The sequence below is a fragment of the Schistocerca nitens genome, chromosome 2 (genome assembly GCF_023898315.1).
Source record: "Schistocerca nitens isolate TAMUIC-IGC-003100 chromosome 2, iqSchNite1.1, whole genome shotgun sequence".
Lineage (NCBI taxonomy): Eukaryota > Metazoa > Arthropoda > Insecta > Orthoptera > Acrididae > Schistocerca > Schistocerca nitens.
Genome location: NC_064615.1, coordinates 111,531,215 through 111,550,842, shown reverse-complemented (window position 1 = coordinate 111,550,842; position 19,628 = coordinate 111,531,215).

Below are 19,628 nucleotides of genomic sequence, written 5' to 3'. Positions count from 1 at the left end.
ATTCTGTCATGCCTCGCCATCGCTGTACTGAATACATACGCGTTTCAATGTATCATTTTATTCTTGTTTTAGTTGTCGTGTCACTCGGCTGAAGAGCGGCGGATTGTGCCGCTGACAGCCCTCCCCTGCCCATATGGGGCGGGGAAATGAAATCACAATAAAGAAAAAAAAAACCTAGTCCAGTCAGTAGGGTACTCGCTCTGGATTGCGTCTCTATCTCAGCGGTACTGCGTTCTGGTCGTTGCTCGTTGTTGACATTTGCCTGGCTGTGGTTCTGAGTGGATTTACTGTTGGTGTTTGGTGTTGTGGTTTCTACAAGCCTCCGTTATTTATCTCTTCCTTGTTGTGTCAGTCATAGTCGGTCGTTGTCGGTTGTCGTTGGTCTGTCGTCCGATTCGTCCTTGTGTTTACCCGGTGGTGCGTGCTCCACTGCCAGCGACTTCCACGCCTGGCGGCTCTGATCCGCAGCCCAAGGCGTTCCCGCGATTGGTTTTGGTTACTACAGGGCGTAGATCCCTCAGAGTGGTTGGTGGGTCACGTTGTCCATAAACAGCCCTTATCAATCCATCCCAGACATGTCGATAGGGTTCATGTCTGGAGAAATGCCACTCATGCCGAGAGATGTCGTTATCCTTTAGGAAGTCATTCACAAGATGTGCTCGATGGGGGCACGAATAGTCGTCCATGAAGACGAATGCCTCGCCAATATGCTGCCGAAATGGTTGCACTATCGGTCAGAAGATGGCATTCACGTATCGCACAGCCATTACAGCGCCTTCCATGGCCACTAGCGGCGTACGTCTGCCGCACATAATGCCACCCCAAAACAGCAGGGAACCTCCACCTTGCTGCCCTCGCTGGACAGTGTGTCTAAGGCGTTCAGTGTGACCGGAATGCCTGCAAACATTCCCAATGACCGTCCGGTTGAAGGCATACGCGACACTCATCGGTGAAGAGAACTTGATGCAAATCCTGAGCGGTCCATTCGGAATGTAGTTGGGCCCCGTCTGTATCGCGCTACTTGGTGTCGTGGTTGCAAAGATGGACCTCGCCATGGACTTCGGGAGTGAAGTTACGCATCATGCAGCCTATTGCTCACAGTTTGAATCGTGACACGACACCATGGTGGCGTTGTTGTCAGGGTCCCCGAAGCCATAATTCGTAGGCAGCGGTCATCCAGTGCCGTAGTAGCCCTTGGGCGGACTGAGCAAGGCATTTCATCGACGGTTCCTGTCTCTCTGTGTCTCCTCCATGTCCGAACAACATCGCTTTGGAACATCCCGAGACACCTGGACACTTCCCTTGTTGAGAGTCCTTCCTGGCACAAAGTAACAATGCGGACGCGATCGAACCGCGGTATTGACTGTCTAGGCATGCTTAAACTATAGCCAACACGAACCGTGTACCTCCTTCCTGGTGGAATGACTGGAACTGATCGGCTGTCGGACCCCCTCCGTCTAATAGGCACTGCTCATGCAAGGTTGTTTACATCTTTGGGCGGGTTTAGTGACATCTCTGAACAGTCAAAGGGACTGTGTCTGTAACACAATATCCACAGTGAAGGTCTATCTTCAGGAGTTCTGGGAACCGAGGTGATGCAAAACTTTGTTTGATGTGTGTATTTGGGAATATGCTGTATACCGGTCTTGCGATGCTTCTAGTCCATCCGAGACGACTGTCAATTGTCGTCTTCCAAGCTCGTAAGTGTCTTTCATACAGATACGAGTATCTGTCATCTCGTACACCTGATCCTACTGTTCACGCCACAACCAATACAACTGTACAACAATATCCGCCGATATATTCCGAGAATCACCACTAAACCCTGAACGAAAGGTGTAGCACGAAAGATAGCGGTCGGATTTTACATCTCCTAGCAAATTGAAAAATGCCTAGATACGTGTAAACAGCGCTGCCTTTTGTAGGAAACAAGTCAAGCCTCAGGGAAGGATTTCTGGGGAGAGAGAATGTGTTCCCTTCTGAAATTTGTATGTGGTTTTATGGATGGCTACTGCGAGTTTGTCTCCAGTGCACCACAGCTGCATATGCAGAAGCACATTATTCGTCTTTTCCTCGTGTCTCATATCTGAATCTGTCATCCACATATGCAACACGCTCAACATTACCTGCCTCACCTAACAGATGTAATACAGACTCAATACAAAGGTCCTGGAACAATGAAACCTTTATAGAACTTCGTGGACGGGCTTTGGTAACCTTTTTGATTACCTTGCTCCGTTCTGTAAGCCACAGGACGCTACGTCCAATTCAAAAACATGTTGTATAGACATTTGGGGACCTAAGGATCTTGGAGGTGTGCACATGTGACGTCAACTGCGAGTTCAACTGCATATTTCGGAGTCGAATTTTCTAGAATCTGGAGAGAGCTATTAACCGCATCAGCAATAGACTTACCCTCGCTGAATCAATATTGGCACTAGTTCAGCCCCAGGGGCTGTCTGTACGCCTGCAGTCAGTCACAAAGCAGACACACCTGAACTCTGGTCAAGATGTGTAGCAAGTAAATAGCTCTGTAGCTTTTCAGAGACGCTGGATCTTTATCCTTTCCCTTTTCAAATACAACGACCTAAACAGCCGTGTTCTTGTCTATTCCCAGCGCCTCATTCAGTAACGTTGTAAAAGAAGGCACTATCAGTGGACCTATCAACCGCACATCCTCAGTGTAGACACCATGCCGACCTGGTGTCTTCCCAATTTTGAGCTTGGAAATTGGGACAGGAACTTTTTAGGAGTAGAAAGGAAGTCAAAATATGGGATGGGGATGTAGGAAATGTGACTAAGATGTACACTATGTAATCAAAAGTATCCGGAAATCCCCAAAAACATCGTTTTTCATATTAGGTGCATTGTGCTGCCATCTGCTGACGGGTACAAACAGAGATCATGTGAAACTCAGCTCGCCCTATTTGTCCAAGAAATTCACAGTGCCGTAGACACTGGCGAGCAGATTGATGCCGTATTCCTGGACTTCAGGAAGGCATTTGATACGGTTCCGCACTTACGTTTAGTAAAAAAAATACGAGCTTACGGAATATCGGACCAGGTTTGTGATTGGATTCAGGATTTCCTAGAAGAAAGAACACAACATGTCATTCTTAACGGTTCAAAATCTGCAGATGTAGAGGTAATTTCGGGAGTACCGCAAGGAAGCGTGATAGGACCTTTATTGTTTACACTATACATAAATGACTTAGTTGACAACATCGGTAGCTCCGTGAGGCTATTTGCAGATGACACGGTTGTCTACAAGAAAGTAGCAACATCAGAAGACTCGTACGTACTCCAGGAATACCTGCAGAGGATTAATGAATGGTGCGACAGCTGGCAGCTTTCCCTAAACGTAGATAAATGTAATATAATGCGCATACATAGGGGCAGAAATCCATTCCAGTACGATTATGCCATAGGTGGTAAATCATTGGAAGCGGTAACGACCGTAAAATACTTAGGGGTTACTATCCGGAGCGATCTGAAGTGGAATGATCATATAAAACAAATAGTGGGAAAAGCAGGCGCCAGGTTGAGATTCATAGGAAGAATTCTAAGAAAATGTGACTCATCGACGAAAGAAGTAGCTTACAAAACGCTTGTTCGTCCGATTCTTGAGTATTGCTCATCAGTATGGGACCCTTACCAGGTTGGATTAATAGAAGAGATAGACATGATCCAGCGAAAAGCAGCGCGATTCGTCATGGGGACATTTAGTCAGCGCGAGAGCGTTACGGAGATGCTGAACAAGCTCCAGTGGCGGACACTTCAAGAAAGGCGTTACGCAATACGGAGAGGTTTATTATCGAAATTACGAGAGAGCACATTCCGGGAAGAGATGGGCAACATATTACTACCGCCCACATATATCTCGCGTAATGATCACAACGAAAAGATCCGAGAAATTAGAGCAAATACGGAGACTTACAAGCAGTCGTTCTTCCCACGCACAATTCGTGAATGGAACAGGGAAGGGGGGATCAGATAGTGGTACAATAAGTACCCTCCGCCACACACCGTAAGGTGGCTCGCGGAGTATAGATGTAGATGTAGATGTACTCTGTATCACCGACCTCAGTAGTCTTTAGACATCGTGAAAGAGCAGAATGGGGTACTCCGCGGAACTCGTTGACTTCGAACGTGGTATGGTGATTGGTGTCACTTGTGTCATACGTCTGTATGCGAAATTTCCACACTCCTAAACATCCCTAGGTCCACTGTTTCCGATGTGATAGTGAGGTGGAAACGTGAAGGAACACGTACAGCACAAAAGTGTACAGTCCGACCTCGTATGTTGACTGCCAGAGACCGCCGACAGTTGAAGAGGGTCGTAATGTGTAATAGGCAGACATCTATGCAGATCATCACACAGGAATTCCAAGCTGCATCAGCATCCACTGCAAGTACCTTAACAGTTAGGTGGAAGCTGAGAAAACTTGGATTTCATGGTCGAACGACTGCTCATAAGCCACAATCACGCCGGTAAATGCCAAACGACGCCTCGCTTGGTGTAAGGAGCGTAAACATTGGACAAATGAACTGTGGAAAAACGTTGTGTGGAGTGACGAATCACGGTACACAATGTGGCGATCCGATGACAGGTTGTGGGTATGGTGAATGGCCGGTGAATGTCATCTGCCAGTCTGTGTAGTACCAACTTACTTCGGAGGTGGTGGCGTTATGGTGTGGTCGTGTTTTTCATGGAGGGGTCTTGTACCCTTTCTTGTTTTGCGTGGCATCATCACAGCACAAGCCTGCTATGATGTTTTAAGCACCTTCTTGCTTCTACTGTTGAAGAGCAGTGATGTTATGGTGATTGCTTCCTTCAACACGATCGAGCACCTGTTCATAATGCACAGCCTGTAGTGGAGTGGTTACAGGACAATAACATCCCTGTTATGGACTGGCCTGCACAGAGTCCTGACCTGAATCCTAAAGACCACATGTGGGATGTTTTGGAACGCTGACTTCTTGGCAGGCCTCACCGTTCCGACATCGATACTTCTCCTCAGTGAAGCACTCCGTGAAGAATGAGCTGCCATTCCGCAAGAAACTTTCCAGCACCTGATTGAACGTATGCCTGCGAGATTGGAAGCTGTCATCAAGGCTAAGGGTGGGGCAACACCATACTGAATTCCAGCATTATCGATGGAGTGTGCCACGAATATGTAATTCGACCAGATGTGCAGGAACTTTCGATCACGTAGTATAAATATAAAGCACAATGTAGAAGAATTGATAACGCAGTATCGGTATAAAGATAGACGTAACTATGTTAAGAAATATAGTGAGAGAAGCACGTCAAGACTCTCCGGTTAGAATGATATCAAACACTGAAAATAATCTGCATGATAGCCAAGAACTGCTTATAAACTTCTGAAATAGTTTAACAAACAGGATAAAGATTCTGTAGGATTACACGTCATAGACAAAAAAACTTGGATAAAACGCTGTCAAGGATTAGAAAACAATGACAAAATTAAAGTAACAAAAACTGACCAGGAGAAAAAACCAAACGACAAAATACACCAAAGAAACAATATTACATTGGAAGAGATTGAAAAACCACTAAACCAGATGGAGAACAGAAACAGAGCTGGATCCCATAATATTATTACAGAAGTTATCAAATATGAAGAATTAGTCTTACAACTGAGGCTGTCGCATTTATTAAGTGAGTGAAAGAAACGGAAGGTGATACCTGACTCTTGGAAAGAGGCAGAAGTATTTTTCACACTGTAAAAAAGGAACTAGAAATGCTTGTGAATATTATAGAGGAATAAATTTGTTGAACACTCGCTAGAAATTATATACACGAATAATGTAACAGACTGAAAATAATGATTAGAGCAGTAACAAAACGGTTTTAAAAAACAATGACCAAGCAGAGACAATATTACAATACTGCAGAGATATATTGGAGAAGACGAGAATATAATTAATATGAAGACGTATACTGCAGTTGTAGACTATGATAAAGTCTTTGATAAAGTGAATAGGTGTATATTGAGGCATTTATTGTAAAGACGAGGTTATGCTTCACATTCGAAACAAATATTAATAATTTTATATTTAAATAACGAAATATTTATTAAATTAGACAAAGAGAGGAATAGCAATTAATAGAGGAATACGTCAAGGGTGCACTATCCCACTCATTTTATTTGATTTGTATATTTATGACATTGTTAGACAATGGAAACAGTTTTTCATCGGTGAGCAACGCACGAAGTTGGGAGTTGCTAATAGGGTGATGCTACTGATCTTCTCTCAGTATCTTGTCTACCATCTCATCTTCCTGTAAGGTATCTTCCATTTCTATAAGCTTGCCTACAAGTTCATCTCCTTCTGCACAATCTCTATAAACTCCTTTCACCCTTCAGCTTTCCAGTGTTTGCTGAGTACTGGTTTTCCATCTGAGTTCCTCATATTCTTACAGCTACTTCTCTTTTCTCCAGACGCCTGTAGGCGGTATAGGTCTTTCCCCTTGTTACATAAGCTGTTAACTCCTTACATTCGTCATCTAGCCATTCCTGATTAGCCATTTTTCAATGTTTAGAAGTTTATATTGCTTTTCACCTGCTTCATTTGCTGCATTTTCATAGTTCTTCTTTTCATCATTCACCTTCAATATGTCCTGTGATGTCCAATGATTTTTACTAGGCCTTTTCTTTTTTACCATTTGCTACCTTCACTATTTCACTATTTCATCTCTCAAAGCTTCGTCTTCTACTGCATTCCTTTCCTCTGTTCTAGTCAATCGTTGCCTAATGCTGCCTCTGAAACTTTGAATAACCTCTGGTTCTTTCAACTTATCTAAGTCCTGTCTGTTAATTTCCTATCTTTATGCAATTTCTTCAGTTTAATCTACAAATCATAACCAGTAAATTGAAGTCAGAACCCGCATCTACCACTGGCAATGTCCTACAATTCAAAATATAGTTCCAAAATCTGTGTCTTATCATGATATAATCAGTCTGTAACCGTCGGATGTCTTCTGGTCTCTTCCACGTAGAGAACCTTCTTTCATTATTTGTGCAAAATTCTATGAGGCACCTTCCTCTTTTATTCCTCCCTCCCACTTCCCCCCCCCCTCCCCGTCCATATTCATCTATTATTTTCCTCCTCTTCTTTTTCCTACGATCGAATTCCTATTACCCACCACAATGAAGTTTTCGTATTCCTTGTGTTGTGGTTGGCAGGAGAGCCAACACCGTGTTACTAGAGGAGGCCGAAATGCACGCGTTTTAGCTCACGCAGGCTGGCGGGAGGTCTGGAACAGGACAAGGAAATTAAAATTTAGAAAAACGGACGTAGGTGGTGGAATACTTAACTTTAATCCATTAATGATGAACGTCGCTCTTGACGGTACGTGATTCACAATATCAATAGTAACTGAATATGGCGCCTTGCTAGGTCGTAGCAAATGCCATAGCTGAAGGCTATGCTAAACTATCGTCTCGGCAAATGAGAGCGTATTTTGTGAGTGAACCATCGCTAGCAAAGTCGGCTGTACAACTGGGGCGAGTGCTAAGAAGACTCTCTAGACCTGCCGTGTGGCGGCGCTCGGTCTGCAATCACTGATAGTGGCGACACGCGGGTCCGACGTATACTAACGGACCGCGCCCGATTTAAAGGTTACCACCCAGCAAGTGTGGTGTCTGGCGGTGACACCACACCTTGAGCATCAGAAAGATTTCTTATATGTTATCATATATTTCTTCAATCTCTTCATCAACTGCGGAGCAAGTTGGCATATAAACTTTTAGTGTTCTGGTAGGTCTGGGCTTGGTGTCTATCTTGGCTACGATAATGCGTTCCTGTTTTCTTGTTAATTATCAAACCTACGCCTGCAAATCACCTATTTCATTTTGTTTTTATAGTCTTGTATATCTGACCAGAAGTCACGTTCCTCTGCCTCCGAACTTAGCTAAGTCCCACTATATCAAATTTCAACCTATCCATTTCCCTTTTCGAATTTTGTAATCTACGTGCCCGATTAAGCGATTCAACATTCCAAGCTCCTACCCGTAAAACAGCAGTTTTCTCCTGATAACGACATCCTTCTGAGTAGGCCCTGCCCGGAGATCTGAATGGTGGACTTTTTTACCTCCGGAATATTTTACCGAAGAGGACGCCATCATCATCGCTTATCCATACAGTAGAAATGCATGCCCACGGGAAAAAATATTGCTGTAGTTTCCACTTGCTTTCAACGTTCACAGTGCCAGATTGACGTTACAAGGCTAGATCAGTCAAATGGTTCAAATGGCTCTGAGCACTATGTGACTTAACTTCTAAGGTCATCAGTCTCCTAGAACTTAGAACTACTTAAACCTGACTAACCTAAGGACATCACACACATTCATGCCCCAGGCAGGATTCGAACCTGCGACTGTAGCGCCTAGAACCGCTCGGTCATTCCGGCCGGCTAGATCAGTCAGTCACCCACACTGTTACCCCTGGAACTGCTGAAAAGGCTGCTGACCTCCTTCATGGACCACTGGCCACTCAACAGATACCTGTCTGTTATGGTTGCACCGGCGGTACGGTTACCTGTATCGCTGAGGCATGAAAGCCACCCCCCACCGCTAAGGTCCATGGTTCATTAGGTGTGTTCGGGGGGAGGGGGGGTGGAAGGGCAGGGGAAGGCGATTCATTGATTATTATGTCCATGTGTCGGAAGTTTAATAGGTCAGTGAAGGCTGCTTCTGCCATGTGGCTGTAAATTCCGGAAGAGTATATCTTTCCACTGAACATAGTTCTGTTTATTCAGATAAAAGCCCGTTTTGTGTTAAAAGATTAATGTTTTTGTATGTAAGTAAGTTTCAGAGTTGATTCAGATTATACAAATTTCATACCTGTGTGCATTACAAGGAGAACCCCATATAAGACAATCTCCATTCACTAAGAGTTCATAGTCCTTGCACCATCTTAGTTTCACTTATCCCCTCTTGTTGTAATGACTAATCGTTTCCTCCTGAGAATCTCGAGTCTGTTTACCGTTGCACTTGTGGAGGATAACTGTTGTCGCCACATAAATTTTAGTCACACGAATTTTCCCTAGAACTTTCTGGTAAAATTGTTGTAATCAGTTACAAGTAATTAAAAATTTAGGTTTGTATAGTTAAACAAATGAAAACGATTGTTAGCTTTAAAATGTATAATATGATGAAGTAATGAATGTGATCATATGTTTGTAAATGTAACGTTTCTCTGCATTCTGTGACTGTGTTGCTTGTTTAAATAACAGTTGAAATGAAGCTTATACAGAAGAAAAGCCAGGTAAGTTACTTTTCCTTTCGAAATGAGTTTAAAGTGCTGTCAGATACTTAATCGAAAAGGATTCGCTTTGAGTGGTATGAAACAGAATTAATAACAGGTTATTCATTGGTTTATTTGCCATTTAAGTTTTGTCATACAGGAAAAGAATCAGTTGAGTCAGTTGCTCCAAAGAAAAAATAAAACACGTAACTCATCTGCTCGTTGATCTGTGGAATTTGAAACAAGGAACTGAAACCGAAAATGTCTTCATGAGCATGGCTGAAGATCCAAGAACCAAACCATCGCCTTTCGGTGCGCGGACAGCCTGTCAGGAAATGATGTGTGATATGACAAGCTTTTCAAGTAAGAAGTAAATACTGAAATTTTAATTTAAGGCCTTCCTCATGATGGAAACTGACTCCTCGTTTGTCTACCCCTGACCTACTGATCTTCATAGGTACATATAATGGAACCATGGTATGCAGCATAATGACAAACCTAACGTATGAACTTTATACAGAAGACAAGATAATCCGAGCCACATACTTTGTACTGCTCAGGTAATTTTAAGTAGGTATGATAATATTTCCATTTTCCGTTAAGACTGATTATGTGCAAAAATACGAGGGCTGTCCAGAAAGTAAGTTACGATCGGTCGCGAAATGGAAACGACTATGAAAATCTGATAAAGCTTTGCAAAGATGTGTTGGGCAGTGTCTCTAGTATGACTCTAGGTAGAATTATGTCGCTCTTTTCATTCCTGAGCTCTTAGTGAACGCGTATAGATGTTATAGAAAATAGTGTGTCCCGCCAAGTACGAGGGCCTGGTGAGAATTTTCCCCTGAAGCTATGCAACCAACATTACATAACTGTCGTGCGGTTTCTTCTTCAAGACAATTCTCAGCCTTATTCTGCAGGGGCAATGAAGATGTTCCTGCATAGTTTCAATTGGAAATGTTTGGTTACCCACAAAACAGCCCGTAATTGTCTCCCTCTGAGTTTCATCTCTGCTCAAACGAACCGCTGGCTGTGAAGACAACATTTTGGCACAGACAACGAGCTTTAGGCCAGCGTAGAGAATTGCCGGAAAGCACTGGCGGCTGCCTTCTATGATGAGGGTATTGGAAAGTTGGTACAACGCTACGACGAATGTCTGACTCAGAACGGCGACTACGTAGAGAAGTAGCTGAAAGGTGTAGCTAACTGTTACAAATGAAACATTTCTGATTTTCACTGTGATTTTCATTTCGCGATCAATCGTAACTTACTTTCTGGACAGCCCTCGTATACTACTAATCTCTCTAGTGTCCTCAGCTCTCTCACATATTTCCGGAGGAAGTGCCACAATATTACTAGTCTCACAACATTCTGAGGCCAGTCAGCAGTAAAGTTGGACTTGTACATGACAACCTGTGAAATAATTGCTAGTTTCATGGCTGTCATAATAATTATTAATATTAATAATGACAATAACAATAACAGATTCTTACAGTCATATAAAGAAAAGCTAGAGTAGCTTACATGCCTGGTTCTCCTCCTGTTTCAGAAGATTTATACGCTTTTTTTCACCGAAAATTTGCCATTTGAGTGAAATTTTTTATTTTGTTTCATATTATTCGTGTAAGACACATTAAGCACCATTGCGTTGGGTTCAGCACAAAGAAGACTTCAAGATTTCAACGTTTTTGTAAGAATTAACCTGTGTGAGAACAATGTATTGGTTTTGAAATAAAAAATTATTTTTCCGGGCCTCATGACAAATCGTAAATCAGCGTTCCAGAATCTAATGGAAGCAAGTATGCCAGAGCTATGTTTTTGGGTGTGAAAGTGTTGATATTTTCTATCTGAGTGTTTCTGCAATGATGAAGTGCTGTCTAGGTAGCCTATGTTTTCTAAAAGGGTTTATGGCAACGGAAAATTTGGAAATTTGTTGTAAGGTGTTATGGGACCAAACTGCTGACGTCATCGGTCCCTAACCTTACACACTATTTAACCTACCTTAATTAATCCTCTAAAGACGACACACACACCCATGCCTGAGGGGGACTCGAACCTCCAACGGTGGGCGTGAGGGGGGGGGGGGGGGGGGGGAAGGGTAGAACCGCACCGCACCGCACGGAACGTGATAAGGCGCCTTAGAACGCGCGGCTATGACAAAGTTATTCGAGTTTAGCACACGAACTCGAAAATTGTTACACCACTTGACAGAAAATGAGAAGCTCCAAGAAGGGAAGGGAAAACGAAATAAAACAGCACCACGCGTTGGGAGAATATATGACCTTATTACAGTGATTAGAAATTCAAGTCAGATTGACAAAGAACTTGTTCAGCCGCCGCCCAACAACATGCTCCGCTTTCCCCCGTGGCCCGAATTCATTAATGATTGGGTTGGGAAGAGCGTCATAAAGCCGTTGTATCCTTTGCTGAAGCAAACTTGTCCACAAGCGTTGTCACTGGTCCTTGATATCCTGGATACTGACACTAGGACGAAACTGACGTCCTATCTGGTCCCACGAATCCACTATTGGAGACAAATCTCGGGATCTTGCTGGCCACGAACGTACCTCAGCATCAGATAAACTATAGAGGCAAGTGAGGACGAGCTTTGTCCTGCGCCACAGCACTTTCGCGTGAGAAGTAACACATGATGACGCATGATGTAGTTGACGTACCGCTGTGCGTCTGAGGTACCTCAGTCAGTACAAGCCCTAACCTGAAGTCAAAGCCGATGGCTCCCCGTACCATGACGCCCAGAATAACACCGCTGTGACTCCCCCAAACATTGGAGGAATGGGACCTCCGCCGCCATATTCGCCAGTGATGGTCATCAGGGGTAATAAAAAACAGCTATTCGTTACGGAGCACAATGTGACGACATTCATCAGCAGTCCATTACTACATCACAACCGTTTGTGTTGTGTTAATGACAGCCTGTTCATGGAACGATAATTCCTTAGTCCGGCTGCTGGTAGTCTTTGACCAATGGTGTGGGATAACACAGAATGTTGCAGGAGTCCACTACTTGTTCTAGGATGGCCGGCGCAGATGTGAAGTGGTTACGATGAGCTTCGTGCACAATACGGCGGTCCTCCCTTGTGGAGGTCAGACATGTTCCACCAGAACCTTGACGCCGAGTACGGCCGCCCCACATTCTCACATAGCCCAGCATTGGGCCACTGTCACGGCCGAATGCCCCACAAATATGGATATTGCACGATTCGACAAGTCGGCGAAATGGAGACTTACTATGAGGCCACATTCAAACTCTCACAGGTACTGATAACGCTATCTCACACGTGTACACGCAATTCCCGCGTCCTTCACAGGGATCGCTCGACATCTGACGCTGTTGACACGCCTTATGTACCATACCAGGCCTGGTAGTGACACTAAACACGAACAATGGGATGACTTTTAACAGAAAAAAGTAACTTCAGGTGTGGCCCAGGGCAGCGTAATAGGTCCGCTGCCTTTTACGATTTACATAAACGATCTGGTTGATGGTATTGACAGCGGCATTACACTGTTTGAGGATGATGCTGTAGTCTACAGGAAAGTAGTATCACGCGAAAGTTGTGAAGAAATCAATGAGGATTTGCAGAAAATAAATGCGTGGTGTAATGACTGGCATTTATCTCTCAATATTAGTAAGTGTAACCTACTGCGTATAGCAAGGCGAATGTCCCCATTAATGTACAAGTACAAAATAAATGCCCAGCCTTTGTAAGCGGTAACATCCGTCAAGTATCTGGGTGTGACTATTAGAAATGATCTCATATGGAATGATCAGATTATACAAGTAACGGGCAAGGCGGACTCTATATTGCGGTTTATTGGTAGAATCCTGAAGCGATGCAGTCCTTCAACAAAGGAAATTGCTTGCAATACATTAGTTCGTCCAGTCTTAGAGTATTGTTCGTCTGTATGGGACCCTTACCACTTGTGTCTGATTCAAGAGATTGAGAAGGTCCAAATAAGAGCGGAAAGATTCGTGACTGGTACATTTAGCCATCGCGAGAGCGTTACAAATCCCATTGAAAGTTTGAAGTGGGACACACTTGCAGATAGACGACGCGCTAAACTGAAGGGGCTGCACACTAAGTTCCGAAATCCGATCTTCGCCGAGGATGTTGAGCATATGTTATTACCACCAACTTTCAAATCGCGCAATGACCACCATTCAAAGATAAGGGAAATTAGAGCCCGTACTGAGGAGTTCAGACAGTCGTTTTTCCCTCGCGCGATCCGCGAGTGGAACAGAGGGGGAGGGAGGGGGGGAATATAACTTTGGCTCGAATTGTGCCCTCCGTCACACACCAGTTGGTGGCTAGAGCAGTATATATATGTAGATGTAGAAGTAACGTATTCTCCTTGTCACACAGAACTTCAACTCCAATGATTTGTTAGTTGACCTGTCGATTAATGCCCGACTTAGGTACAGGTTTCAACCGTGTTTTACAAGTTCAAAGTTTTTAATATCTGACGATGACGGCAGCCGAAACGTCGCGATAAATAAATTTTATTTAACGATCTAGACGATTCTATTCACAGAATATTCGTGATGATCGTGGACTCATACAACAAATTTGTTTCCTTTATTAATAAATTTACATACCCGCCGATGGAAGTTACTTTAGCATCCGACTGTTTCTTCTTGGTGCATCACTTTTTTTTATCAGGCAGGGTGGTCTGAGGCACAAGCGTGTGACATGGAAGACTTAGCGGAAAGCAGATAAAGCAAATGACACGTTGAAACATTGAATCGATCTGTGTTGTGTAAATAGTTGCTCACTACCCCGAAAGGCGGGAATCTGGGTTATAGAGTAACGGATGGCGACGTAATTTTAAATTTCCGCAGTTGTTCATTAATTGTGCGTTGGTTGTTCAGATTTTGTTAAAGAACTCATGAAACACTTGATATATTCTTTGAGACACATTTTCTGAAATTACTGTTGATACAGCAGTTACTCTTTGCATGGTGTTTCAGTTACTCGTAAAAAGCTGGTGCTAACATAGTCCTCGTAGGAGAGAGATGAAAACACACGTTTACGGCCGCTGTCAACCGGAAAAATACCGCCCTGGCTGTCTGGATATCCATCACAACGATGCTAATGTAATGTCCGTAACGACGTGCACGAAGGCAGTGGAAAAGACTGGTAAGATGTTGGCCACCTAAAAAACAATGCGGTCATGGGTATTCATGTTGAGTGGCACGTAGGGACGCCCCAATCCCTTACGCGACAAAAAGTATTACTGCATAAACAATGAACATTTCAGTAGACATGCACTGCAAAAGACAATAGCGACGTAACAGCAAAGGTAGAGCGTATCTTCCTGGGAAAATCTTAGATAACTGCGAGGAAATGAGGGTTTCTGTTAATAAGAGAGTAGGGGTGATGGGAACAGTAATGAGTACCGTGTATGAGAGAGAAAAAGAAGAAATCACGTCACGGGATTTTCTTACGGAGTGAATTAATTTCATATTATTGCAATACCGCACTTTCATTACAAGAAAATCAGTCTTCTATCGCGAATACCGTTATTGTATACGTATGGCCGGTTTTTGTAATTTGTACTCTAATCACGGTGAGAGCTTTCGGCTTTCTCCCCACCCCATAACTGTGTCTATTAAGTAAAAATTGGCCATTAGTCAGTAGCCATACCGTATATTACGTTGCAATCGGCGTTCCCACTATATAGCGGGCTGTCGCCTCGCTTATTACTGCCATGACCAGTGATTAGTTGCGTGTTTGTTGGTGAGACGTAGTAGCACATCACATATGAATATCACGACAGTTGTCATTGTGACAAAGCCCACGATATGCCTTCGCACAGTGATGGATCAATTACAGTGGTGGTCTTGCTGATACGCTCATTTTATTCCATAAGAGTTTGATTGCTGCACGTCGAAGTACATTTGACAAAACCACAACGGTTATAGCATTGCACTGACCTCCATTCAGTTCCACAGTCTTTCTCTGTGCATTAAAGAAACCAGTAGGTTGCTCTCACTTTTATTATTATTTGCTGCCGAGAAAAGTAGCCGTTAGCCAAATATCTCAGTCACTTCCCCTCCCGTATTCTCAGAACATCGTTGCCAGTTTCAATCTCTTTGGTTGAAAAATTCTAGATTTTTATCTGGCACCCATGAATCGAGGAATTTTCTCGAATTAGCTCACTTCACCTCTAACTTTTCCTGGTTATCTCAGTCTCCGTTAATAATCCACTAAGACCTAAATAGTTTTAAACTTTATGGGAACAGCTGAAGAGTTCATAGGAGATGATTTCTTTTAAACCGTTCTCATACCGTCAAAGTGATGCTTATATTACTTTGCAAGCCTGAAAATTTTAGACTGCGCAGCTATTTATCAGAAGCAGCAGATTCATAACGTAGCTATGTGACGAACTATACATTACTTCCGCATTTAAATAAAATGTGTAGTAGAGGACATAAGCGGACGTATGCGATTTATTTAAAGAGAGACTATTAGTGCTGCTGCACATCTACAGTTATGAGCCTTACAATAAATTAGTTTATGTTCAAAGTCAAGTGCTGGCAACTGAAAGTAGTAGTATGTGTACAGTAGACAATGGGAAAATTCGCATTTGATTTCTTGGTCTGATACTTGAAACAACGTAGATGACGTTTTGGTCAATCTTCACGATATTATTCCATCCGCCAAATCCGTAATAAAGGCATCCAGCTTAAACGAATTCTGTGGTATGATGGGTAGAGTTCCTAATTTATTCCTATAGAACTTTTATGCACTTTCTTGACATTTTCCTTGAGATCAAAATGTTTCATTGTCAAACGAGGACGCGAAGTAAATGCCGTTATCGGAGGAATGTGACTGCAAATGGAAACAATACAAGGATTCAGGGCTACGAGCGAAGGAAAGAGTCAGATGGTGGGAAGCTTCTGCGTTTCATTTTTCTAATCGAATGCATAGTGTTATTCTCGTGTGATACGGAGGCTTCTCTGTTGCCAAGACTCCAGCGTCCAGATACGAAATTCCTGCAAACTGCGCGACTAGTCATTTCCCATTTACAAATCGACCGTCCAGTCGCGATCATTTTAGGTTTTGGTGAATCAAGACGCCCTGAGCTGAGCAGAATTATACCTTACCTCCACTCCGGCCATTCTGTCAGCGTGAGTGTTCTCGAGAAGACGGAAGACTCAGTTGACGTAGGTTTCCTGGCCGGCGCTTACGTATTCTTCCAGGCTCATTGTGACGTGCAGGATTTCAACAACACTTTCAACGCCGCGCTCCGCGACAGATACTGGTCTCCGCTGTCGAAGACGCTGGTCCTCGTCGCCGGCGACTGCGCGGCGGCCGAGCTGGAAGGCGTGTTCGCCGTGCTGGGGGCGGCTGACGTGCTGGAGGCGTGCGTCGTGCTCGCCGGCGGCCGGGCGGCGACGTACGACCCGCTGGAGTGCGGGCCCCGCGGCCTCAGGAGGGCGGCGCGCTGCTCCAGGCGGGTCCCCGCGGCGCTGCTGCAGAGCCCTGGAGCTGGAGCTGGAGGGCAGCGGCGGCTCTTCCCCGGCCGGGCGGGCAGCCTCCGCGGGGCTCGCCTCCGCGCGGGCATCACGCCCTTCGGCAGCCGCGTGTCGCGCGCGCCCGGCGGCGGCTACCGGGGTCTGGACGCCGCCGTCCTCCACCTGCTGGCCACCGCCCTCGACGCCACGCTCGTGGTGAGCGAGCCACGCGACGGCGCCGGCTTCGGCTTCAGGCGGCCCGACGGCTCCTTCACCGGCCTCAGCGGCGAGGTGGCCGCCGGCCGCGTCGACTTCGCCGCCAACCTGCGCTACTTCAAGCCGGACGCGCTACACCTCATCAGGTGATTCGGATTTCCCGTAACACGATTTAGCTTGAGGTTGCGGCATGTTGCTTCACGATCTGAGCGAACTAATCTCATTTTTCGGAAGGGTGACTTTGCTGCAACCAAATGAAACTGCTATCTTCGGGCCATATCTGGGAGAAGGCTCATCAAACCCGAACGCATGACACATTAGTTCACTTTCTTACACTACTGGACATTAAAATTGCTACAAAACTAAGATGAGATCCTACAGACGCGAAATTTAACCGACAGGAAGAAGATGCTGTGATATGCGAATGATTAGCTTTTCAGAGCATACACACAAGGTTGGCGCCGGTGGCGACACCTACAACGTGCTGACATGAGGAAAGTTTCCAACCGATTTCTCATACACAAACAGCAAATGACCGGCGTTGCCTGGTGAAACGCCGTTGTGATGCCTCGTGTAAGGAGGAGAAATGCGTACCATCACGTTTCCGACTTTGATAAAGGTCGGATTGTAGCCTATCGCGATTGCGGTTGATCGTATCCATTGCTGCTCGCGTTGTTCGAGATCCAATGACTGTTAGCAGAATGTGGAATCGGCGGGTTCAGGAGGGTAATACGGAACGCCGTGCTGGATCCCAACGGCCTCGTATCACTAGCAGTCGAGATGACAGGCATCTTATTCGCATGGCAGTAACGGATCGTGCAGCCACGTCTCGATCCCTGAGTCAACAGATGGGGACGTTTGCAAGTCAACAACCATCTGCGCCGGCCGGAGTGGCCGTGCGGTTCTAGGCGCTTCAGTCTGGAACCGCGTAACCACTACGGTCCCAGGTTCGAATCCTGCCTCGGGCATGGATGTGTGTGATGCAATTAGGTTAGTTAGCTTTAAGTAGCTCTAAGTTCTAGGGCACTGATGACCACAGATGTTAAGTCCCATAGTGCTCAGAGCCATTTCAACAACCATCTGCACGAACAGTTCGACGACGTTTGCAGCAGCATGGACTATCAGCTCGGAGACCATGGCTGCGGTTACCCTTGACGCTGCATCACAGACAGGAGCGCCTGCGATGGTGTACTCAGCGATGAACCTGGGTGCACGAATGGCAAAACGTCATTTTTTCGCATGAATCCAGGTTCTGTTTACAGCATCATGATGGTCGCATCCGTGTTTGGCGACATCGCGGTGAACGCACATTGGAAGCGTGTATTCGTCATCACCATACTGGCGTATCACCTGGCGTGATGGTATGGCGTGCCATTGGTTACACGTCTCAGTCCCCTCTTGTTTGCATTGACGGCACTTTGAAAAGTGGACGTTACATTTCAGATGTGTTACGACCCGTGGCTCTACCCTTCATTCGATCCCTGCGAAACCCTACATTTCAGCAGGATAATGCACGACCGCATGTTGCAGGTCCTGTACGGGCCTTTCTGGATATACAAAATGTTTGACTGCTGCCCTGGCCATCACATTGACCAGATCTCTCATCAATTGAAAACGTCAGCTGAATGGAGGCCGAGGAAGTGGCTCGTCACAATACGTGTCACTACTCTTGATAAACTGTGGTATCGTGTGGAAGCCGCATGGGCAGCTGTACCTGTACATGCCATCCAAGCTCTGTTTGACTCAATGCCCAGGCGTATCAAAGCCATTATTATGGACAGAGGTGGTTGTTCTGGGTACTGATTTGTCAGGATCTATGCACCCAAATTGCGTGAAAATGTAATCACATGTCAGTTCTAGTATAATACATTTGTCCAGTGAATACCCGTTTATCATCTGCAATTCTTTTTGGTGTAGCAATTTTAATGTCCAGTAGTGTACATAATTACACAGTTCTTTGCCAGAAGACTGCTTGATAATTTACAAATGTCATTGACTCTGAAAGCATCAACTGACGCACAGATTAACAAACTGTTCTCTTGCAGTACAAAATGCAGCGTTTACGGAAGTACATTTCTTCTGAAACTTTATCTGTCACTGTCCTACCTGATGATGTTGACTGCTAAGGCTCAGGTCTCTAAATGGGATAGATCGCTTCCAAGCTCGGCTCTATATTGACCTCAGTGCGACGGTGCTGGACAAAAGATGTGGTCTTCCTGATTGCCTCCCACACATCACTGCGGATCGCAGCGAGTCCTCGATAATGTCTGTGGTATCGATATAGGCTGTCAACTTTGGTGCAGGGCCACGATCTTTCGAAGATACCATACCGTTAGACTCTTTCTCGTTTTTATCCAAAACGGTAAAAGTTCTCCTGTCCTAGATATTAGTAGAGTGCTATATTTTCAGGTGAAGACAGTGATTAGAATATGTAAGAAAAGTAATGATCCTTTTAACAGTCGAACTTCTGTGATTTTAAAAATGAGTTGTTGTTGTTGTTATACTCTTCAGTCCAGAGACTGGTTTGATGCAGCTCTCCATGGTACTCTACCCTGTGCAGTCTGCGTCATCTCCCAGTACCTACTGCAGCGTACATCCTTCTGAATCTGCTTAGTGTATTCCTCTCTCGGTCTCCCTCTACGATTTTTACCCTACACGCTGC